We start from the raw sequence: 26,703 nt of genomic DNA, 5'->3' as shown, positions 1-26,703 counted from the left end.
GATCAGTTAGTTCTAACAGAGAATCAAGTTGCTTATATTTATCAAATCAATCAAATCACAACATAACAGTGACCATTTCTCTTCCTTTTGTTTTATCCAATGTATGCATGTCTCCACCCCCAATTCCCTCCTCTTAACATTGGCAGACTCTCCAGTGGGTTTAAAAAATACTCTCCCAATCCATATTTTATAGATTTATCTAGATATATGGCTCCTTAGAAACATTTGTTTAGATCTATGGATCCTTGAAAATATATAGTGTTGTTCTGTATGTTTAAGTTACATAACCAGGAGTTTAAGACATATCTCACTCTGTTTCTTTCTTTTTTTTTTTTTTACATAATACTGTTTTTGAGATTCATACAGCCATGGGTAAATAAAGTTCATTACTCAGGATGGTTGCAGAGAATTCTATCATATGTACTTAAGACCAATCCTCATCCTTTCTCCTGTTAATGGAATCAAAGTAATCTCCAACTATCTGCTACCCCACACAGTACAGCAATGACCATCTTAGTACATTATCTCCTGTGGATCTGGGAGCTAGATGTGAACTTCTGGGTCTGACAAAATTCACATGCTTGGTTAGGCTCAACAGTGCCACATGGACCCCAATTAAATAGGGACTCCTCTCCCACCATCTCTGCATGAGTGTTCCAGATCCCACAGTACTTCAATACTAACACAACTTTTCCATTATTGTAAAAAGTACAGATTGTGCAATGGTATCTTTTTTCTCTCTTTGACATAAACTACAGAAAGATCTTTTTGATCCACCTCCGAGAGTAATAAAAATACACAAAAATAAACAAATGGAACCTAATTAAACTTAAAGCCTTTTGCACAGCGAAGGAAACCATAAACAAGATGAAAAGACAACCCTCAGAATGGGAGAAATATTTACAAGTGAAGCAACTGACAAAGGATTACTTTCCAAAATATACAAACAGCTAGTGAAACTCAATATTAAAAAAGCAATCAACTCAATCAAAAAATGGGCAGAAGACCTAAATAGATATTTCTCTGAAGAAGACATACAAATGGGCAAGAGGCAAATGAAAAGACACTCTGTTTGTTGTTGCTGCTTTTTTTTTTGCTTGTTGTTTTAACCGCTAAGTCGTGTCTAACTCTTTTGTGACCTCGGGGCCTGTTTACCCACCAGGTTCCTCTGTCCAAGGGATTTCCCAGGCAAGAATACTGGAGTGGGTTACCATTTCCATCTCCAGAGGATCTTCCCCATCCAGGAATTGAACCTGCGTTTTCTGCATTGGCAGGTGGATTCTTTACCACTAAGTCTACAGGAAAGTTCACAAAGATGTACAACATTGTTGATTATTAGAGAAATGCAAATCCAAACTACAATGAGGCATCACCTTGCACCAGTCAGGATGACCATCATCAAAAATTCCACAAATAATAAATGCTGGAGAGGATGTGGAGAAAAGGGAACCCTCTTAAACTGCTGGTGGGAATGTGAATTGATATAGCCACTATGGAGGACAGTATGTAGGTTCCTCAAAAACCTAAAAAGAAAAAAAAACAATAGAACTACCATGAAGTCTGTATTAGTCATTCAGTCGTGTCCAACTCTTTGAGACTCCATGGACAGTAGCTCACCAGGCTCCTCTGGGATTTCCCAGGCAAGAATACTGGAGTGGGTTGCCATTCCCTTCTCTAGGGGATCTTCCAGACCCAGGGATCAAACCCAAGTCTTCTGCACTGAATGTGGATTCTTTATCAACTGAGCCACTACTGGGCATACACCTTGAGAAAATCATAATTCTGTCTTAATTTGCATTTTTTTCCTTATGATTTATTTTCTTTTTGAGGGTGCCCTTGATGTTAAGAGAATAGCAGCTACAGAAGAAGACAGCCAACAAATAAAGAGATGTAAAAGAATTATATTCAATTAACTCTTATTTTCAGTCCACAAAGAAAGAAAGAATCATTGATTCAGCTTTTTTAAGATTAGATCTAAGGCTTCCCTGGTGGCTTAGACAGTAAAGAATCTGCCTGCAGTGCAGGAGACCCAGGTTCTATTCCTGGTTCGGGAAGATCTCCTGAAGGAGGAAATGGCAACCCACTCCACTATTCTTGCCTGGAAAATTCCATGGACAGAGGAGCCTGGCTGACTATAGTCCATGGGATCACAAAGAGTCAGACATGACTGAGTGACTAATTCACACACAAGATTAGATCCTACACAATGTAGGTTATGTGACTCACATGTTGAAAAACAAACAGGAAAACACATGCAAATTCTAAAAAAAGAGAAACAAACTGATCAAATATTTAACTAAATTTTCTACAACTAGCAATTAAAATTTAGATATGGTTCCACTGCATACACTGTGCACACTTATGTAGGACACAGATTATTTATTTTCATTTCACACAGGGCTGACTTCATCAATCACAGTGGATACGGTACTAAGGGCCTACAATGCTGTTAGTGGCTCACAAAACTTTTTTATTATTACTATTATCTATTATTCTGACAGCAGTTAACATATGTTATGTAATTGTGCTGTGTAGTCCTGGATATGCTAAAAACAACAGTTTATACCTTAAAACCTTAAAGAAAGAACACAGATAATCTTGTCTTTTATGCTTCCTCTTTTGGCCATGACTACAAAAGAAATGAAACAGAAGCTCTTTTGCAGTCCAATAAGATGTCCAATAAGGACATACACAAAAAAATTTTTGGCAAATGCACACTGTCATGATGGAGCATATCAGGTCCCTTGGAGTAACACTAAATCCATTCTAAGAATCACCCTGGGGTGCAGGTGAGGCTGGGGGAGAAGATTTCAACACTCTCTCTTTACCTTCTTTACCTTTCCTTCTTCTTCCCTTCCTCAGTCTATACGATGACCAAACCTCTTACATCTCAAATAAGATCCTACAACCTCATCCCGTTACTGCTTTTTTTTTTTTCCATTTATTTTTATTAGCTGGAGGCTAATTATTTTACAGTATTGTAGTGGGTTTTGTCATACATTGACATGAATCAGCCATAGAGTTACACGTATTCCCCATCCCGATCCCCCCTCCCACCTCCCTCTCCACCCGATTCCTCTGGGTCTTCCCAGTGCACCAGGCCCGAGCACTTGCCTCATGCATCCCACCTGGGCTGGTGATCTGTTTCACTATAGATAATATACATGAGAACAGCATCGTTACTGCTCTTTACCGAGCCTTTCTTCTTAAATCTCTTAAAAGAACTGTTTATATCCTCTGCCTCCACTACTTCACTGTCTCTCTTCTCCTTCTTATGCCCGTTCTATCTAGATCTCCCTCCCTCACTCTACTACTAATACTATTATATAAAAGAACTACAACAGATTGTTTAAGAATCACTTTCAGACATTTATTTTCTGTCTTTGGCCATAAAAAATGATGCTGTATGAAGATGTTTGTTGACTGTCTTTGTGCACAGGTAGAGGGTATTTTTTCTGAGATGAATTTCTAGAAATGGAATCAACAGGTCCAAAGAACAAAAGACTTAATAGATCTTGCCAAAATTTCTTCCAAAAGGACTGAATTCACCAACTGATATCCCTCTAATGGACTTCTCTGTAGCAACTGGTATTAGATTGTTCTTTTGTGTGTGGGTGAAACCCCCAACTTTATCAACTCTCAAATTCTAGTGGAGATGAGCAGAATTAGGGGAGTTGGTTAAAATGTGGGGTCCAGGGACCCCCACCCTTGACCAGAACTTCCGACAAGCTTCCCTGATGATTCTGAGGCACCGAATAAGAGTTTAAAGAAACTGCCCTTGCCCCTTGGCCTGCCTCCTGCCCCTGTTTTGTCCCATGGAGTTTTTCTTTTTATGCTCAGCCCTTCATCTATGGTTGAAAGTGAAAGTGAAGTCGCTCAGCTGTGTCCAACTCTTTGCAACCCCATGGACTGTAGCCTACCAGGCTCCTCAGTCCATGGGATTTTCCAGGCATGAATACTGGAGTGGGTTGCCATTTTCTTCTCCAGGGGATCTTCCTAACCTAGGTATCGAATCTGGGTCTACTGCATTGTAGGCAGATGCTTTACTGTCTGAGCTACCAGGTTACCTCAGGCTTATCTCCTCTAACTCCACATAACTTCCTGAAGTATTAGTAATGTCATTCACTCACATAGTTTTAATTACCACTGATATGCTGATGAATCCCAGAAATACATCTCCAGCTCTGACCTTTCCCAAGAATATCACACCACATGTCCAGCTGTCTATGGGCTCTATCCAAACAGAGAGTTCGCAAATTCAAAGTGATCAAATTCAAATGGAACTACCTTTCCCCACAAATCTATTCTTTCTATATCCTGTTGTTGGCAACCACATTAGAAATCTCTCTCTGCTGCTTCTCATTCACTTCCCATTTCCCATCTAGGATCAATATCAAATCCTATTGATTATATCACCTAGATAATTCATACCTTCTATACCTAGAACTACTGCCCTCATTCCTGTCATCTACACTCTTATAGAGGCTTCCTAAATGGTCTCCAGGTCTCCCTCTTTTCATCTTTCTCATCTACTCTTCTCAGAGCCAGAAGGAGCTGTCACAAAGGCAATGTGGCCAAGTTCCTTCTCTCAAACCTCTGCAAGCCTCCATAAAGTAAGGTATGCCAGGGCTTCTCTGGCCCCTCCTCTCTCACCAGCTTTCCCCTCCCAGCTCTTCTTATCCTGCACATCATTCCGTCATAACACAAAATTGGATCTATTTTCCTGGCACCACATGCTGCTCACGACTTCAAGCTAATGCCGTTTCTTTTGCCTAGAAAGACTGCCTGCCTTTTATTTTACTGTGTCCAGTAAATTTTTATTCATAGTTTAAGACTTAATTTAGGCATAATCCCTTCTAGGGAGCAGTCTTGGAATTCAGCTCAGGTAAAGATGTACCTTTTGTGTTCCAGAACCACATATTCATATTTTCATCCTGCCTTTCTGCAACAAATACTAACAGAGTAATTCTTATCCACAAGGGTCATCATAATAAGCATTGGGGGCACAGTGGAGAATAAAATGGAAGGGTCCACTGAAACATTATAGGATTTGTTGTATCACAGTAAAGTGTGGTTTTGCATCTGCCTCCTCAAAGAGACTGTCACCTCCTTAAACTTAATGACAATGTCTTACTGATCATCTTTGTATCCTGTTTCTTTGGAAGAGGTCCTCAATTAATACTTTGGTCAAAAATGGACAGTTTTCAACCAAATGAGACAAATATGACTTACAAATTAAGTGAAAGTTTCAACTAGTATTTGAGATGAGTCCTAAGCTCAGTCTTCTAGAAGAGTGTTTTAATCTGAGACAGGAACAAGTTATTTTTCACAAAATAATCATAGAGATAAGCATTCTAATGAATTCCAGGGAATCCAAATCAGCTTATTTTTTACCACGTAGTTCGACAGACACTTGGACTTAAAAAATTTCCTTGTGGAAAAGAAAGTTTTAATTAAAATGGGCCAGAGGAGATCTGTTTTACTAGTTTGTAAAATATGGTGGCTTATCAGAGAAACCCACAAACATCTCGGATGAAACTGAAAGGCCACAAACAAGCTCTACTTGAGTGTCAGCAACTGCCTGAACAATGGAAAGGCCTGTACTTTCATAGGATTCTGATTATGGGCTCGAGAAGGGTTTGTAAACTCAGCACACAGGTTTATCAGAAATACCAGATGCTTCCTGACTATGAACAGTGTTCAGTGCCTGTGAAAGAACATTTTGCTGAATTAGACTTCTGTTACATGAAATTTCAGGAGTATGAGTTTGGGTTCAGGAAAGCAGTATTTGGCTCTCTTTAGGTTTAATTTTTTAACTACAGGTATTTCCTAGGCGGTAAGGCCTACATGGTGTTTTAAAAGTGCCTACCTTCCATTTCAGAGCGATGGCAGAATATATATCACGTCCATGAGTCGGAACACTGCCTCACACCTTTTCAGCAGGGAAGTTTTCGAGAGTCCTCTAGACAGTGAGAGTGATGTAGCAGATGTTAACACAAAGGAAAGAGCAAATGAGATGTGAATTACAGGGTGACGAGGCTTGTAAGAATCTCATTTGTTTAACCATCTGAATGGCACACTCCAGGTACTAAATGAGCTAGAGAGTACAGAACACAATTTTCTGAATAGCCAAGAAGGTGGTTTAATGAACTATGCCCACTTGAACGTCCTCAGAGCCTCTCGCCTTTTCAACCAGCCATAGCTTACTTAGCTTTTCTCTCCCAGTCTTTTAAAGGAACGCTTTGGATGATGATGACCTTGTCATTCCATTTTCTAGGTAATGTAACATCAGGGATTATTACATGATTAGTAATTTAATTACCAGGTGTATTAGCAGATATTCTTTTGCAAATTAAGAACTTAATATCTTAATAACTACTCGACTTCAGAGTTGGCAGTTTGAGGTGTGCACATTTAATGGCTGTATTTCTTCATTCCCACCCTGGCTGCTGGGAGGTGTGAAATCCCCAACTTTCCAAAATGTTACTTGTCTAAAAACAACTCTGTGGTTTCCCTGATGTTTTCAATGGCTTCACAATGCGATCAGATTCGTGATGCAAAGGTACTGGCCCAGGAAAGTGTCTCTTTTCCTGTCACTTCTGAAACCAGGTGAAATCATTTATTCTTGAGTTGAGAGTAGAGGCTATAATTTAATTTGCCAACAATAATGGAGAGTTCTACCACTTATTTCTCATTCGCTGGATGTGTTTCCCTGTTCACAGATGAGCATTTCAGTGAGCCGGGAGGATAAGTTAATTTTAAAGCTCACCCACAGACCTGCTATCCTCCACCTACTTCTGGGAAATAATTGGATAGGGAATAACATTTAAAACAGAGAATAGTTCTGTGGCTGCAAAGTCAACATTTTCAGGAAACTTTTCTGACTTGTAGACAAGGTGGGTAGGCTTGCTTTAATGTTCTAATTAAAAGTAATTTGACTGCACTGTATATGTCACTTTAGTAAGCAGGATTTCCATTTTGTTAACAACTATGACAGTTCAGGAATATATAAACCTAATACAGCTGATGTGAGGGATATAAAACATGTTTTTTTTTTTTAACATTGACACTAAAATATACTATAAGTGTTATGTCCTAAAACTTAAAGATGTTCTCTGCAGGTGTCTTGTATTTCGGATAACTCAGAAACCAAAAAGACAGAAATTTCTTTAAAGGTAAGTTGAAGGGTCACAAGAGGTGAAATGGGGGAATTTGATGATCCAGCATCCAAGGTTAAAATAGACACCCTCCCAAAGAAGTTAATAAAGTAGGGAAATCACAGGAAGCAACCACACTTATCTCCTGCACCAGTGGTGTGCTGGAGCCAGCGCCAACAAGGATGGAATTATTCCCATCACTTCTTGATTCTGAGTTAAGTGGTATCTTGTTGGTTGCTTAAAATTGGCCAAGATAGAATTATTTATACCACGGGAATTACCAAGGCTGTGGATCTATTATTTTGCTTTTGTTTTTCCAGGCATACCACTATATTTTGACCATTGGCAGCAGGGTCTCATAAGGGATAGAACCTGAAACAGAGAAGAGTCGACCGAGATGATTCTCTCTGTAATCCTAGAATTTCAGAGCCTTTTGTGACTCCTCTTGCTGCTTTCATTCTCTTCCTGTTGACCTTTTTGTGAATTGACATGGTTTCCAAGTTGAAATAGCCTAAGGAGAAATAGAATGAAACCAGAGCCCCCTGCATCATCAGAGTCCCTAGTAGCAGCAAAGAGAAAATGAGTGGTCTGTAAAGAGAATCTTGTCTTCCTTGGGAATGTGGGTTCCACCTTTGACCCCATAGAGTCTAGTCCATACTCACTAGCCAGAATGACCTTTTCTATCTGATAGTCAGTGCATATCATTCTCTGCTCAAATCTTCCAATGGATTCCATCATGTTTAAAGCAAATTTGGCGTTCTCTCCATGACCTAAAGGACCTGTTGTCTGACTCCTTCCCTCTCCAAGACCCAAGGGTGCACAATTCTCTCCGCTTGGTCCCCTTTCCTCTGGCCATACCCTTCTCTTGCTGTTTCTCAGACATGCTGGGCATCCTACCACCTGAGACTTTTATAAATGGTGGTGAATGTGGACCAGAAAGGTGATGTTACATGGGTTACAGGGGAATGATTGCATCGGGACAGGTGTTAACCAACATTAGTAGTTTTATGAAACACATGCCCTGAACAGGAGGTGCAAGCAATATTTAGACAGTGAATGAGATTCGAGAACAGATGAAATTGAAGGAAACTAAGAGAAAATGGAGAAATGCTAAGGAGGAAGAAAATACTCGGGTGCAAAGTTACAACAAGGCTTTCAAGTGACCACAAGAAACACAAGAGAAAACTGACCACTATTAATGAGATTTCTTTTCTTTTAAGCAATGCATGATATTTTGGAGAGAGTCAAACAATTGTGAGCTAAATCAAGCATGAAAATGAACATAGACAAGGTTGGCAAGTGTTAAAAAATGTGTCAATGGAAGCATATACTATAGTTTGCTTCTGATAAATAAGGATTCCTGTTTTTTCATACCTACTACATACCTATTTCATACCTACTACATACCTATTTACAGAGTGATTACTCTGTAAATAAAAATATCTTTCAAAAGCTAGGCAGTGGGGAGGATTATCACTGAGATAGTATATTAATCCCTGTAGTAAGCAAACAATAATCATTAACTATGAGCCAACTCTAGAGAATTAAATTATATAGAGAGAATTTAGATAGATATAATTATGTATATATTAGGTATGTATAATTATATATATATATATGTGTGTATATATATATATATATATATATATTTTAGATAGCTGTAAGTACCAATCCATGTATGTACAATTTTTCTTATATCCAAACAACTCAATGTGAGGGATGGTATTAGGAATTCCGTATTGTTGATGATGAAACCAAAGTAGGGATAACTAGGCTGTAGTTTGACTAATCACTAAAGTTGCTTATGCATAGGCAGTTTACAGTCAAAGCCTACTCTCTTAGCCATTTAGATTCAGATTTTCAAAAATTATTTCTTAAGCATTTATAATTTCTTAAGCTTTTAAGGTTAAGACTTCCTTCAGTGAGAAACTTCCACGTTAGCTGTTTCCTCAGTCTTTAGATCTGAGTCACAAGCTCTCCTGCTCTCTGCCCATCTTCATCACCTGGTTCTTGTATTACCACCCAAACTCCTCACTCCAGTCTTTTCCATTTCAATTCACTGTGCTCACCCTCACTTTTCCTTCGCAGTCTGCACAATCAGCCCCTCATTCCTACGTGGTCTCTAAATGGCTTGTTACTGGTCCACAGCCCGTCTCTTACGGTCCAGGGCCCGTCTCTAAATGGCTTGTTACTGGTCCACAGCAAGGGAAACACAGATGTGGAAAGCATGCATTCAGTCACTTATAGCTATGAATTGGAGTTATTTACATCTTTTGAACTCAGTGATGAAAGTTTGAGTTTGGATTTTTTGTATATCCCTTTTACTTTCATTTTTACAGTAATTTTTTATCACATTTTATACAAGTATGGATGTGCAAAAGATTAGAAATGAAAAAGGGCTTTTGCCATAGATAATTTTAGCAGCACTTCTGTCCTGGAAGGTGATCAACCATCCCACTTGCCCAGGACTCAGGGAGTTCCTAGGACCTGGGACTTTCACTTTCTACAACCGAGCAAGTCCCAGGTATGCTGGATGTGTTGGCCAACTTAGTTTCCAGTTCCTAATCTACAGTCCAAACGCCTCTGCTTGTCTTCTACAGATTCTTTTTCATTTGGCCTCATCTTACCAGCCACCCTTGCTTTCTCCTTTGCCCCACCATATACCATTTTATTTTCTGAAATTGAGACTTGTCAGTGGAAATGCTCAGGGCTGGAGGACATGATCCACCTTGAAGGTCAACTCAGATCACATATCATTACCATTCAAAGTGCTGTGCTGAGTCCTTGTCTGAGAAAATCAGAGGATGCAGGGCAGAGGGAAGAATAGGGCCTTCAGAGTGAGACTGAGACGGCAGGACCCACTCCACCATGCTCCCATGCCTGTCCTATGACAATGACCTTCCCCTTTAACCCAGTTCACTCGACCTTTAGGTTAATTTTATGCATCACCGTGACTGGGTTACAGGGTGCCAAGATAATAGGTTAAGTATTATCCTGGGTGTGTGTTCCTGAGCGTGTTTCTGAGTGAGATTAACATTTGAATCAGTAGACTGAGTAAAGCAGAAGGCCCTCTCATTTGTGGGTGGGCCTCATCCAGCCCATTGGAGGATGGAAGAGAACAAAAAGAAGTTAGGGAGAATTCGCTTTCTCTGCTAAATCTATTTTTGAGCTGAGATACTGGTCTTCACTCAGATTAGAATTTACAATTGGCTGGACCGCCAGCTCTCCTGATTCTCAGACCTTGCAGGCTAGGCATAGAATCCAACCACTGGCTCGCCTGGCCTCCAGTTTGCTATTGGTAGACTGTGGGACTTCTCAGTCTCCATCAGCATGTATCCTGTGAGTCAGCTCTTTATAATAAATAGAGAGATGATATATAGTCATAGACACAGATACAGATAGAGATATACTACATTGGTTCTGCTTCCCTGGAGAATCACAGTTAATACACTTCAGCATAAACTACGGTTGGTGTCATGGGACTCCTGGGCAGATCACAGGACACAATGTGTAAAGCAGGTTAGCAAAGCACTGACCATGTTACTTGGTACAATTAAATTATTACTACTATTTCAATAGCGAGTAATGACATTGTCCATGGGTTGGAGGACACATGGAGGCAAGTGAGAGAGGAATGTGTATATGGCATGTATTTGTCTCTCTTTATCCACTTTGACAAAAACACATGTGGATCACTGTGTGGAAGTTTTCCAATTTACTGTCTGAATCAGATCAATATTAATTTTGAGTCTCAAAAATCCATACTGTTAAAAAGAGGTAGATGATGTCTGATCATATCTCTAATGTATGTATTATATTATAATGCATCATATTAAGGACACAACATTGATAAATATATTTTAAATAAATTAAGGAGACTTCTCAATTCATTGCTGTTCCAAAACAATACTGCCTACTTTTTACACACCAGATGTCACATTATTTTTTCATGACTTTGTATTTACTTGATTTAGTTGATATTGGTCTTAAGTGTGTTGTGCTTAAATCTATACACCCTAATTTACAATGGAGTATTTGTTAACAGTATGTAAATATTTTTGAAAGGGTGAAAACCATTCCAATCAAACTGTGAAACTTTGCACTGTATATAAATCTCACTTTCAAAGCCAAACTTTTGTATAAGACTTTATGCCACGATTTTTGTCTTCTTGCTTTGCATCAGCATATCTCGTAGGTCGTTAGGATGGTAGCTGCAATTGTCACCAGTCTAGTCAAGTGTGAATCTTACATGTGGCACTTTCTACTGTTGGCTGTAAAAATGCCGTAAAAAGTTGAAGGTCATTCTTACCGTCTGTTCATCTCTAACTGCAGAAAAATACAAGCATTCCTTTGAAAACAAGACTTGCATTCTTTGGAAATTAAGTACTGATAGGCTGGAAGTCAACTAACTTAGAATAAAGTTACCTGATTTCTAACAATATCAATGCTTAATATTACCAGTTACAATATTCATTTTAGGAATAATCAAACTACTTTAGAAGTCTGGTCAGTTTGCTTAGACTTCATGTTTTTTGCTCCAATCAACACATTTCCACCGAGTTCTGCCTGCTTTCAATGGCACAAGTGAGCTCTTTGGTCACAAGTAGACCTGAATTTAAAACTTTATTTGTACCACTGCATGATTACTTATCTTTCAAGCCGTTAGTTTAACGTCTGTAAAATGGGAAACTAATACCTACTGAAAAGGGACTTTGTGAGACTTGGATGGGAGAATTATTCCTTTACTTACTCAACAAATATTTATTAAGTATCTACTGATTGAAAGCACTCTTCTAGATGTTGAGGGTACAGCAGGTAAGAAACAGCCCCATCTCAAGTATAAAACATGCAACATGGTGTTAGTGTCAAGTGGATCATTAGTATTGAGTTCTTTCTCTTTTAAAGTCCAAATTATTTTATGTTCTATGCTCTCATGTGCACCCAATTATATATAATATTTTATTACCTTTTCAAGTGTTTCTATCCCAAAACCAACTAGGCTTTTTGAGGACAGGGGTAATATCTTACAAGTTTTTGTGTTTTATATAATGCCTGGCAGTACTAGGTGGGAATTAGGCAACTCATTGATGGAATCACCAATGAATGACTGGTATTTTATCTGGAGAAGCTGGAGGGGAGACATAGTTTGAAGACCAATAGCATCAATTTAGTTCTTAACTTCAAAGGCACATTCTTTGATGACTAGACTCAATTCCCACATTTTACTGGATACCCCAAAGTGTGATTGCTGAAAGAATATTATTTTTCAGGCAAGAATAGTAGAGGAATACACTCTGTGTCACTGGCATTTCTCTGCACACTCCAGCATCAAATATTAATGTTTGATTCCAGAAAAAAAATTTAAAGCCTTGAGCAGCACAACTATTTTTAAATGTCATGCATCTCAACATATTTCATCACCAGAGAACTATTAATAATTTTTTAAAATATTTAATTATAAAATTAATTTCCCTTGGATAAGAACTGGGGTTTTACAATATTCCTTCTACCCTTTCATATTTACACATGCATGCACAAGCTTGTACACACACACACACACACACATACACACACACACACACACACAAGCACTTTCCCTGAATTCAAAAACTGAAAACTTATTCTCACTCTATTTTTAGTCTAAAATAAATAGAAATTACTTTTGCTCAGTATTGTGTGAACTTTTGTTCCTAGAATTTTTTGAGTAGGGCATATAAATTTTCAATATATTATGACTGAATCAGCATTTTGGTGGATATGTAAGACTGTCCTCGAGAATGTTTTTAACTGTTCTCATAAATGCAAAATAATTAATCCTCTATTTCTAAATGTCCCAAAGATAAGTCCAGGAGAGAATAAAAATCATTTGAAGGAGAGAATACATGGAGTCTTCAAAACTATACTTTCACTTAAACAGAGTTATGACATTCATTTAATTTAAACTCTGTCCATTATGACTACAGAAATCTAATTCCCTATAATGAAAATATTACTGGAGATAGGAATTTTATTCACTTCTGTAGGTTGAGATCAACACATTTTTTCTGAATAATTTTAGAGGGCAGAAGACCTTGTTCAATTACAGGACAAGCAAGTAGAACTATAAAACACATTTATAATCATATCCAAAATTACTTCCTTTGAATTACCACATTTTTTGGATTTTCTTTTGTGTAATAACCACAAGAAACTAATGTTACATAGTTACAAATTGGGTCTTGCAGAGCCACACTTGTTCTTGGATGATAGCCTCTATTGTTGATTGACACTTCCAGCTGCCAAAGAGATCTTGCCTATTGGAACTTGATTTATCATCAACTCTTTACCATTGTACCTCATCATCTTTTTATTCAAGTCACTCTGACTGCATAAACTACAGAAAGTATTTTCGAATCTTTACTGTTTTTCCCAATCACATGTCACTGCTTATGATGTCACTTATTGATTTTTCCTTCATGGAATTCTTGGATTCTAAATCAGACACTTTTTCTTGCCAGTGTCTGATTCAGAAACATGATACCAGATGCCGGTGTGACAGCCAAAATTGTATAATTGGTCTCACTGGTTTATATATTTTTGTTCAAATCCTTCAATGATTTATACTCTCTCTTTATACTCTTACTGGTTTATACCCTTCCTTCCAATCCATTCTACACACTGTCACAAAGACCAATCTTCGTCAACAACACTGTGACAATACCTCATCTTTTCGATCCTTCCTTGACCTCACAAGGCACAGAAATGCTCTACAACTGTGCCAATGTTCTGCTAAGCCCTGATTCTAGTATCTCTCTGCCTTGAGTGTATTGAAACAATAAATTAACATCAAATGAATGGTTAGTACTTATGCCAGCACTGTTACAAACATTAGCTGCTTTTACAAATGAAATATATTTTTACTGATGTATACATAGATAGCAGGGTGTGTAATTATACAGCTTGATGAATTTTCATGTAGAAAACACCCGTCTACAACCTGCTCCCAAATTTCATTATTTGCTTTAATCATCACAATTATTTTATGTGATATTGTGATCTGTCTAAAAGAGGTCAGCTATAAAAGGATGAGCTTAAATTTAAACTGATTCATCAAGATCCAGAGCCTATGCTCTTCATGACATCTGTAAGCATTATCTGCTTTTGCTCCAGACAAATCTGTATAATTGTTGTCCACTAAACCCATTTTGTACTTTTTTTGCCTCCATTCTTGTTATTTTTATAACCCCTAACTATTCCCTCTCTTTTATCCCTCCCTTCTTAGCTCTCCTTCTAGCTCTGACTACTGTTTTAATAATCAAATCGAGTCCTGCTTCTCACTGCTTGGTACATACTGGCAGCAGTGGGTAGCAAACAGAATCCGAGATTCAGAGAGAGAATTCGGGGTTCACATTCCCCGTGGGCCCCTTACTGGCATTTACCAACAGTCCCTGTGCATTGTCCTCATGTATGGGGGGGCCAAAAAGTAGATTTAAAAATAACCTTAGAGTTTTTCTAAAGTGAAAACCATCCAACATAGACTGCCTAGCACAATGTCTGGTAAGTAAGAGACAGTCTTTAAAAGATAATCTTTATCCTTAATTACTCTTCAGAATCTCTTTCTCTCCCTCTAATAACTCTGTTAATCTTTACCCATTATTTAACTTAGTTACACACATCTGGTGATTCTCTTTATCTTTATCCTAGATTATTACTGACTCCTTTTCTTCTACTTCATTTGTATATATTTCTTGTGTTTCCAAACAGTTGGTAAGCTTCTTGCAGGGAGAGAAGGCATTTCGTGCTTAGGTGTACTGTTCATTATAGACACGTTCTGAAGCCATCCTGTATGTATTTGTTGTTTCATAAACAAACCAGCTCATGGTAACCAATAGATGAGAAATTCTGACATGACAGATAAAAATAACAGCTAACAACAACCTGAACCAAATTTAATATTTTCATTAAAATTATTTCCCCAGTTGCACTGATACTAGAAAAATAACTGATTTGAATTGTGCTTCTTAGTTTAATTAAATTACCTATGCCACCATGGTTCTGGGAAGAAAAAAAAATGCATAATCCCATTAAAAGAAAGAAGGATACAACTCCCTGTGAAATTAAACTTGTTTTGAAAAATCCACAGGATTTGGTACTGTTGTCTTTAAATGAATGATCTAACCCCTTGGCTATAAGAAGCATTTATTGTACAGGTGTAATAAGAAACAAAACCAGCCAAGCAGAGAAGCAATAACTGCATTCTTGGAATAGAAAGCAATCAGGTTGGAAACGTTAAGAAATCGAGTGGGAAATGAATGAGAGTCTTAACAAATCATCAATACACCAATTCTTGCCAATAGTTCCAACCCTTAAGACAGGTAGTGACTGCTATAATTTGGAAAATAATTTCCTTTGAGATTTTTAAAAGATGAGTTGTTTGAAAATTGTTTACGTCCTAGAGTTGAAAGTTGTTTAGACCTAGAGTCTAGGTTTTCACAAGCTGTCCCACTGTTTATTGCTCATATTTATATGTCAGTGATACAAAGAAAAGATACTAAATGGTAAGTGTTTGAAACATCAAGGTGTTTCTGAGAAGGAATCATTCTTGCTCACCTGGTAATATCCTGAACACTTCTGAAAGGATAAAGTCCAGGTAAGGGAAAATAAAAATAAGAAAGGAATTAGCAAGGATGTGTGGGTCTTATAATAAAGAGCTTATCCAGAGACTAGAGAGAAGAGGCTGCAAGGGAAACTAAGAAGGAGAGGTTGGGGGTGTTGGAATGAGGACAGGGGAAGATTTTAGAGCAACGTATTTGAGTTTGACAGATTGTGAAAATAAGAAGGATGATGAGAATATTAGTGGCTAAAAGATAAGAACACATGCTCCCTTTGCCATTTTTGTGAGAGGCAAATATACCAGAGCTTCCCTGGCGGCCCAGTGGTAAAGAATCCACCTGCAATGCAGGAAACATAGGTTTGTTTGATCCCTGGGTTGGGAAGATTCCCTGGAGGAGGAAATGGCAAACTACTTAAGTTTTCTTGCCTGGAGAATCCCATGGACAGAGGAGCCTGGCGGGCTACAGTCCATGGGGTTGCAAGAGTTGGACACGACTTAGTGACTAAACCACCACCATCACCACATTATACTGGGCAACAGTTAGCACAAATTTGATGAGCTGAGAGCCTTACTCAATTTTAGCAAACTTAAGAAACAAAATAATGCCTGCCTGCTCTCAACAGCCCCCTAATGTTTCTTAAGAGATGCTTCTTAGGTATCTATTTGAGGGTAACTTACTATAAAAGTAGCAGCAGCAGCCATAACAGCTGTTAATATTCATTGAACACTTACTATGTGCCAGTAGGAATCGAATAAGAATGAGTCTCTGAAAAAAAAAAAATGAGTCTCTGGGTCATTGTACTGTATTACCACAAGCATATTTTATGGTAATTGTTTTTATTATCCCCAAAGGACAAATAAGGAAACTGAGGATCATAGTACTTCAGCAATTTTCCATACCACATATACTAGTTCAGTTGTAGGACTACCCCAGACTCCAAATACAGAGTCGTAATTACTACAATGCTTTATAAACAAATAAAAAACCAAACTGTGACATGCATTTATTGAGTGCTTACCCGGTGCATCAGAAAGCACATTTGGAGTTTTACATGCTTTGTCTCTCTTAATCTTCAGGAAAAAAGTTTTAATATTGCATAAAGTATTTCTAAGCCCCAATCATTAATGCAATTTGATACCTAGAATCTATAGTATAGATTAAATGTTCCTCAAAATCTAAACTGTTTAGTGGCAAGAACGCTACTAATTTAAAGTAAATAGACTGGGAGTTTGAGGTTGACATGCACACACCGCTTTATTTTAAATAGATAGCCAACACACGAGACCCTACCCATGACAAGGCCATGAGGGAGAAAACCTGACGGGCAAGGCGGATCAGGTTTTCAGGGGTTTCGAAAAGCTGCCCCGGGCGCGCACCTTAAAGATGATATCTGTCTTTCTGATGCCTGCCTCAATGGACTACTCCCTAATTTCTGTGACACAGGCAGAAGGCCTTCCCCGATCTCTTCCCAAATAAGAATCAATTTAGAACTTTAATCAATAAGTTTCCCAGGTGATGGTATTTTATGAGATTATCCAGGGTGAAAGGAGTGTTTTAATTTAAACTCCTTTGCTGGTAGTTTGTTAGTCAAATGCATTTATGCCCTTGGTACTAATATGCATGATTGCTTATAATACCCTAATCATAAAATAGCATAAAGAATCTGGTTATATAAAAGCCCTAATAGACATAGAGCCTTTTTAAGGGGTAAAGGAGTCCTATTAGAAAACATAAGAAAAATTATTCTATAGGTGGTTATTGGGTTGAGATTTGCTTTCTGTGTTTTGCTTGCTGTGTTTTTACTTTTAATGTGCTAAGGTTGTGTTATAGAAACCATTGTTAATATAGTTAAAAATCTAGAGAAATAAGAACTTAGCCCTAGTGTGGTAACAATGAGATGGTTGTCAATTGTCAGCCAGGAGTGCTAGGCAGAAGCTGCCTCACCAAAATCGCAGTCAGTATGGGGTAAACTTCTTAGATAAACGCAACTGATAACTTTTGCAGAAGGATTAATTTTTGGATTAACAAAGATATAATTCTACTCTGTACTATTGCGCTATGAGACTGCTACCTTTCAGTTAAGGTCACCATAAAACCGAAAAATAGGTTTACACTCACCTGACCTGCATAAAATGTTAATAGCCTCAAGGCCAGAAGATCAAATGCTAAGAATTACTATAGAATTAGAAAGCATAAAACATCCTGCTTTTCCTAAAAAACAAAATGATGTAATATTAATCCTGTGTAATCATGAGTAAGCATCTTGTACCTTGAAAACATTCTGAGAAAGGGTATAAAACCTGTTGTCAAAAAGTAAAACACAGACTTGGCCCTATCAAGGCTGGTCTCACGTGTCTTCTCTCTCTCTCTCTCTCGCCGACGCCGTTCATCCTGAGGGTATCCCCTGGATCCTGCCGAGGCTGGATCCCGGCAATAGCTAGCAAGGGAACTCTGCTCATTAGTCTATAACAACCTAAATAGGAAAAGAACTTGAAAAATAATAGGTATATGTAAAACTGAATCACTTTGCTAAAACTAAACAGAGCATTGTTAATTAGCTAGGTGTATGTGCAGCTCTTTGTGAACCTATGGACTGCAACCCACTAGGCTCCTCTGTCCATGGGATTCTGCAGGCAAGAATGCTGGAGTGGGTTACCATGCCCACCTCCAGGGGATCTTCTTGACCCAAAAGTGAACCTGCATCTTCTGCATTGTAGGCATTGAGCCATAGGGGAAGCACTCCAATATAAATTAAAAAATTAAAAATCTAAAGTAAATAGAGCTCTACGTGCATGAAACGTTGCTTCAGGGGTGTCTGACTCTTTGTAATCCTATGGACTGTAGCCCGCCAGGCTCCTCTCTCCATGGGATTCTTCAGGCAAGAATACTGGGTTGGTTTGCCTTTTACTTCTGCAGGGATCTTCCCGACCCGGGGATGGAACCCACATCTCCTGTGTCTTGCATTGGCAGGTGGGTTCTTCAGCACTAGCACCACCTGGGAAGCCCAAATAGAGCACCAACTACAACCAAAACCAGACACTTTCACTTTTGAGAAGATGGAGTAGAGATGTTTTCACCACGAAGTACAACTCGAAGCCCTAGAAATTATATACAAAGTAGATATAAAGTAAACAAATCTTTGAGCTTGTTGGAATACTCAGGGCCCAAGGAATGACAGGGTGATTGATTCCCTGGGTTTTCTATGTATGCCTGATAGGGTACTGCCATGCCAAAGGGCAAAGGCAAAATATCCTAACAACAGCCTGGTATCTTCAACCTGAGGACAAGGAAAAGATAGCCGACCAAGACAAACAACAACAACTTTTAGACAATCAACACTACTCTAGACAACCATCACAGAAAAGAACCATGGAATCTCCTCCACCCATGCCAATAAATGTTAAGGCAGACCCTCTGGTCTACCCTCTCTAGGATGTAATAGGGAACTCCAACCACCCCTCTAGCCTGGTGTCAGAAAAGGCTGAGTAGGGAGTTTGGACAATAATTCTATGAAAGTGAAAGCTGCTCAGTTGTGTAGGACTTTTTACAACCCCATGGACTATAGCCGGCCAGGCTCCTCTGTCCATGGAATTCTCCAGGCATGAATACTGGCATGGAGGGCCATTCCCTTCTCCAGAGGTCTTCCCAACCTAGGAACTGAACCTAGATCTCCTGCATTGCAGGCAGATTCTTTACCATCTTGAGCCACCAGCGAAGCCCTTTATTCTTATGGGACGATAAGAAACCTATTTTTCTCCTCCCTGTAAAGTCAATGAAGACCACATAAGAAACTTAGACTTCCACCTCCATGTGGCAGGAATGGAGATACACTCCTGCTCTTCACTGGGGTAATGTCAAAGGAGACCTGGTAGAGAGTCAGCAATTTTACCACCACCCAGTGTGGGTAACAAGGCCCCTGTCCCTCCTCATGATGCCAGCAGAAGAATCATGGGAATAGTCAAGAGACATTCTTACCCCTTCCAGCCAGGTAACTATCTTATCATTGGAGCTTACTGAGATCAACTTAGCAGTAAGGAGTTCACCCTACTGAAATAAGTGTTAATGGAGACAGAGTGGAAAATATTTTTCAAGTGACCTGCCTCTTGAGAAACCTGTATGCAGGTCAGGAAGCAACAGTTAGAACTGGACATGGAACAACAGACTGGTTCCAAATAGGAAAAGGAGTACGTCAAGGCTGTATATTGTCACCCTGCTTATTTAACTTATATTCAGAGTACATCATGAGAAACGTTGAGCTGGAAGAAGAGAAGCACAAGCTGGAATCAAGATTGCTGGGAGAAATGTCAATAACCTCAGATATGCAGATGACACCACTCTTATGGCAGAAAGTGAAGAAGAACTAAAAAGCTTCTTGATGAAAGTGAAAGAGGAGAGTGAAAAAGTTGGCTTAAAGCTCAACATCCAGAAAACTAAGATCATGGCATCCAGTCCCATCACTTCATGGGAAATAGATGGGAAAACAGTGGAAACAGTGTCAGACTTTATTTTGGGAGGCTCCAAAATCACTGCGGATGGTGACTGAAATCATGAAGTTAAAAGACACTTACTCCTCGGAAGGAAAGTTATGACCAACCTAGATAGCATATTGAAAAGCAGAGACATTACTTTGCCAACAAAGTTTCATCTGGTCAAGGCTATGGTTTTTCCACTGATCATGTATGGATGTGAGAGTTGGACTGTGAAGAAAGCTGAGTGCCGAAGAATTGATGCTTTTGAACTGTGGTGCTGGAGATGACTCTTGAGAGTCCCTTGGACTGCAAGGAGATCTAACCAATCCATCCTAAAGGAGATCAGTCCTGGGTGTTCATTGGAAGGACTGATGCTGAAGCTGAAACTCCAGTACTTTGGCCACCTGATGCGAAGAGTTGACTCATTGGAAAAGACCCTGATGCTGGGAAAGATTGAGGGCAGGAGGAGAAGGGAATGACAGAGGATGAGATGGTTGGATGGCATCACCGACTCGATAGACATGAGTATGGGTAAACTCCGGGAGTTGGTGATAGACAGGGAGGCCTGGTGTGCTGCGATTCATAGGGTCACAAAGAGTCGGACACGGCTGAGCGAGTGAATAGAACTGAGTGGAAAATATCGACTTCTCCCTTTACCTAGAAAGAACATAAGAGCAAACATTCTTCCTGCCATAGCAATGTGAAAGGAAGTTACAATATTTGAGATATAAAGATCTAGAGTCTGAAAGCATAATACCCAGGATGTCTGAGATTTAATTTAAAAAATTATTATATAAGGAACCAGGAAGATCTTAAACTTAATGAAAAAAAGACAATAGCTGTCAACCCCATATTGACACAGATTATTTAAAGCAGTCAACATAAAAAAGTTTCAATAAGGAATTAATTATACATTTGAAACAAACAAGAAACAGAATGTCTTAGGAAATAAATAGAACATTTCAGTAAAGAAATGGGAGAAATACAGGAAACCAACTGGAAATTTTAGAACTAAATATATATATGAATGGGGAATTTTTTTTTAAGTCAGTGCACAAGCTTATCAACAGAATGGAGGGGAAAGAGCAAAGAATTAGCAAACTTGAAGCTAGAACAATAGAGATTAGCCAACCTGGACAACAAAGAAAAAAAAATTCAATAGCAACAAAAAAATAAGCAAAGCTTTTAGATCCTGTGGGACTATAACAATCTTGCGTTGGGAGTCCCTAAAGAAGAGAAGAAAGCAGCAGAAATGAAAGACAGTGAGGGAAGTAATGGTTGAAAACTTGCCAAATTTGATTAAAAAAAACATAAACCTAACGACTGTAGAAGCTGAACAAATTCCAAATGGGTTAAAACCAAAAACGTTCACACAAGCATGTATGTACTTCTGAAAACTAAAACCAAAGAAAAAACCATAAATAATAACAAGAGCTAGAAAGAAATAAATGCATTACATATAGAGAAAACAATTTTATTGATAGCAGATTTCTCTTCTGAAACCACAGACATCTGAAGGAAGTGGCACATTTTTTAAGTGCAGAGAGAAAAATATCAACCCAGAATGCTAAATACCTTCAGAAATGGAGAAAAAAATCAAGATATTCTAAAGATGAAAGAAAATTCAGAGAATGTGTCAGGTGCAGACCTACCCTAAAACAATGATTACAAGAAATTCTCTAAACAGAAACTAAAAGGAAATTAAGAAAGAAGGAAGCTTGGAAACTCAGGTAGAAAGAACATGATGACCCAAAAGATGTATAAATATTCTAGACTTTCCTTCTTTCTTGAATTTTCTAAATCATGCTTGATGTTATAACAACAAAAAATTTTAACAACCATCTGTTGTTGTTCGGAACACATTTAGAAGGAATATTCAAGACGATTATGTAATAAATGTGAGAAATTAAAGGAAGATAAAGGGAAATAAAATGTCTTTGATTTGTTCTAAATAATAAATTGAGGATACAGGTAGACTTCCATTAGTTTCATGTGTATAACAATGTATGACCTAGAGTAACCACTTAAAACTATGCAAATAAATACCCTGAAAAATGCTACATATAAAATATGACTATAAATAGTCAAGTAATTCATGGGAAGATATGAAAAAGAAGACAACAAACAAGTAGCATATTTAAGCCCCAATATATCAATAATTACATTAAGTGTAAAACCAAATAGTTTGAATTCACCCATTAAAAGGCAGAGATTGGCAGGATGAATTTATATACATGACCCAACTTCAAAAATAGTAACACAGGTTGTTGAAAGTAAGAAAATGCAAAAGGTTAAGCAAAAGAATGCAGGAGTGGCTACATTAAAATCAGATATATAGCACTTCAGAGCAATGAATATGATCAGATTCAGAAAAAAGCATTGCCTAGCGTTAGAAGTGTCCCAAAAGATAAACCAGTGCTAAATAAGTATGCAGCAAACAAGAGATTCAAAATATGTGAAGCAAATATTAGTAGAACTGAAAGGAGAAAGGGGCAAATCTGTGAGAATAGTTAGAGACTTAAACAATCATTATTAATGATTCATAAAATAGTAAGTCTAAGTATTAGCAGGAATGTAGAAGAACTCAACACCATCAACCAATAGAACCTAATCAATAATACAGAATAGACTGCAGAAGAACAGTGGAAAAATTAAAGAACTGCCATATGTAAGTATGTTCTCTGACTATGATGATATATAATAACAGAAAAATAATAGGAAAAAAAATCTCCAAATATTTGGAAACTAAGCAACACATCTCTAATAATCCACCAACCAAAGATAAAGTCTCAAATGAAATAAAAAACATTAAATTGAATGAAACTGAAAATATAATATTTCAATATATGTGGGATATAGACAAGCAAGTGCTGAGGTGAATATCTATAGCACTAACTGTGTACACTGGAAAAGAAAAAAAGTACCTCAAATTAGTAGTCCAAGATCCTATCAAAAGACCCTTAAAAAAAAAAGAATAGCAAAATAATTCCAAATCAATAGAGGCAGGAAATTCATAAAAAGAAAAGCAAAACTCAATGAACTTGGAAACAGGAAAATAACATAAACAATTGATGAAATAAAGAACTGGTTGTTTTAAAAAATCAATAAAGTTGGCAAACTAACCAGATTAGCAATGAAAAAAATTAAGAGGACAAAAATTTCAATATCAGGAGAAAAACTAGTTATCACTACAGATCAAAAAGCAAAAGCAAAAAAAGGAAATAGTACAAAAAACTATGCACACATACAAATTTGATAATTTACATGAGATAGATCAATTCCTCTAAAAAATCAGTGTACCACATCACATGCAATATGAAATAGATAACTTTAATAATTCTATACCTATTAAGTAAACTGAATTCTTTCATCATTAAAAATGTCCCAAGAAAACTCCTTGCCTAGGTGGTTTAACTGGAGAATTCTACAAAACGTTTAAGGGATTAGTACCAATTCTAAGACTTCCCAGGTTGTGCTAGTGGTAAAGAACCTGCTTGCCAGTGCAGGAGACTTAAGACATGTGGGTTTGACCCCTGGGTTGGGAAGATCCCCTGGAGGAGGGCATAGCAACCCACTCCAGTATTCTTGCTTGGAGAATCCCATGGACAGAGGAGCCTGGCGGCCAACAGTCCATAGAGTCACAAAGAGTTGGACATGACTGAAGTGACTTAACATGCATGCACACACCAATTCTAAATAATCTCTTCCAGAATGTGTAAGAGAAAGAAACCCTTCCCAGTTCATTTCTTGAAGCTAGTATTATCCTGATACTGCTGCTGATGCTGCTAAGTCGCTTCAGTCGTGTCCGACTCTGAAACCAGTCAAAAAACAGTACAATAAAGGAAAATGACCTATCAATATCTTCATCAATATAGACAAAAATAATCCTTTAAAAAGTTAGCAAAAAGAATTCAACAATGTATGAGGAGGATAATACAACATGACTAAGTGGCATTTATTCCCCAGACGCAAGCCTGCTTCAAAACTAGAAAGATAATCAGTATAATCCACTGTATTACTAAAGAAGAAATTTTTTCAGATAGTATGAATCATAACAGAGAAAGAATCTGACATAATGCAATACACATTCATGATACAAGCTCTCAGGAAAAGGAGAAACAGAGGGGGAACTATAACAAGTCAATAAAAAGCATCTGCAAAAACCTTCAACTAACATTTTAAACAAATTCTGTACATCTAAGATTGCTTCCCTGATAGCTCAGTTGGTAAAGAATCTGCCTGCAATGCAGGAGACCCTGGTTTGTTCCCTGGGTCAGGAAGATCCGATGGAGAAAGGATAGGCTACCCACTCCAGTATTCTTGGGCTTCCCTTGTGGTTCAGTTGGTAAAGAATCTGCCTGCAATACAGCAGACCTGGGTTCGATCCCTGGGTTGGGAAGATCCCCTGGAGAAGGGAAAGGCTACCTACTCCAGTATTCTGGCCTGGAGAATTCCATGGGCTGTATAGTCTATGGGGTCACAAAGAGTTGGAACACAACTGAGCGACTTTTGCTTTCACTATCACTTTTCACTTACCTCTAAGATTGGGAACAATGCAATTCAGTCTGCTTTCACCACATTGATTCATCACAGTATTAAAAATTCTAGCCAGAAAGGAAAGGAAAGGGTAAGAAAAGGAAGTAAAAGTACACAAATTAGAAATGAGATGTGAAAGTGTTCCTTTATATTCCTTTACAGTTGATGTAATTGTCTATATAGAAATTTTCAAGAAAATTTCCAAAAAAAGGTAGAATTAATAAGAGAATTCAGCAAGGTTACAGGATATAGAATAAGATAACAATGAGCACTTGGGAACCAAATTTTAAAAAGTATAATACCATTTACAATGGCTTAAAGAAACGGAATGCTTAGGTATAGATCTAATACAACTTATATGCTGAAAATTATAACACTAATGAAGGAAATCAAAGATTTAGATAAACTGAGATATAACACTTCTTGGATCAGAAGATTCAACACACCAGCAATGTTGATTTTCCCCAATTTATATACAATAATGAAATTCCTATCAAAAATACAGCATGTTCTTTTTTTAAATAAATATAAGGCTATGCTTAAATTTATAACAAAGACAACGGCACTAAAGTAGCATCTCCCCAAAACAAAACAAAACAAAAACTGAAGGTAGCACTTTTTAATCTATTAGATACAGAAGATTTTTACAACTGACTCCAGAAATTTTAAAAGGTGACTCAAAAAATTGTTTGATGTACAGAATGGGGGAAAATATTAGCAAACCACATATTTTGTCATGGATTAGTAACTAAAATTTATTTTCTTAAAAATTCTCAAAACCCAACAGTAAAAGGACACACACAACTCAGTTCAAAAATGGATAAAATATATGAAAAGGTATTTCACCAAGGAGGACACAGAGATGGCAGATAAACACCTAACATTGAAAAGATGTTCAATACTACTAGCTATTAGGGGAAGGAAAATCAAAACCACAATGACATAACTGTACTCCTATGAGAAAGGCTAAACAGTAGTGAGGACAACAAAGGCTGGTGAGGATGAGGAAGAACTGAGTAACTAATAAATTGCTAAAGACGATGTAAAGTAGTACAACCATTATGGAAAACTATTTAGTTGCTTCTTAAAAAACTAAACAAGCAACTGCACTATGACTCAGTAATTGCACTCTTCAATATTTATCCCAGGAAAATTAAAACTTACATTTATACAAATGCTGTACATAAATGTTTACCACAGCTTTATTCATAAAAGCCCCAAACTGGAAAAACCCAGAAGTCTTTCAATGATGAATGGTTAAACACACACTGATAGACCTATACCCTGAAATGTTACTCAGTAGTGAAAAGGAATGAAATATTGATGGATGTAGCAACCTGGATAAATTTCCAGAGAATTAAGCTGAGTGAAAAAACCCAATCCAAACAAATTATACATTGTATAATTCCATTTAAAGTTCTTGAAATGAAAAAAATATATATTTAGCAATGAAGAACAGACTTGAGGCCACCAGAGATCAAGAAGCAAATGGGCGAGAGAGGAAAACAGTATTGTTACAAAAGTCTACCTGAGGAATTCTATTTTAATCACTTCCTCTTTACCCCATTAGTGAAGGACAGATTCCGGCCCTGGGGTTATGGGGATGGCCAAACACCTAACATCCATTCCTGGACAAGTGAGATCAAATGGAGCTTATCAGTCCCAGGCAGTCACAGCCCAGAGAAGGAAGACCCTGCTCCACACTCGACCACACGGGGGTTGCACTGGAGAACAGAGTGAACAACCAAAGGCTGTAGAAAGAGGCTTTTGTGGTATCAAGAGTTTTGGATGGCCCTTGGTTCCAATGTAGAGGTGTGATTGGCTTATTTGAATAAATCCACGGGTGCCAGGGAACCAAAGCTCACTGCTCAGGGCTAAGCAGGAACTGGGCTTGCCCCCAAAGTGGGGAGTGTTCTTTAGCTAAGGGTCCTTATCTGCTGGGGCAGA

The sequence above is a fragment of the Muntiacus reevesi genome, chromosome 4 (genome assembly GCF_963930625.1).
Source record: "Muntiacus reevesi chromosome 4, mMunRee1.1, whole genome shotgun sequence".
Classification (NCBI taxonomy): domain Eukaryota; kingdom Metazoa; phylum Chordata; class Mammalia; order Artiodactyla; family Cervidae; genus Muntiacus; species Muntiacus reevesi.
The sequence above is the reverse complement of the archived record's forward strand: the minus strand, read 5'-3'. Positions refer to the sequence as shown.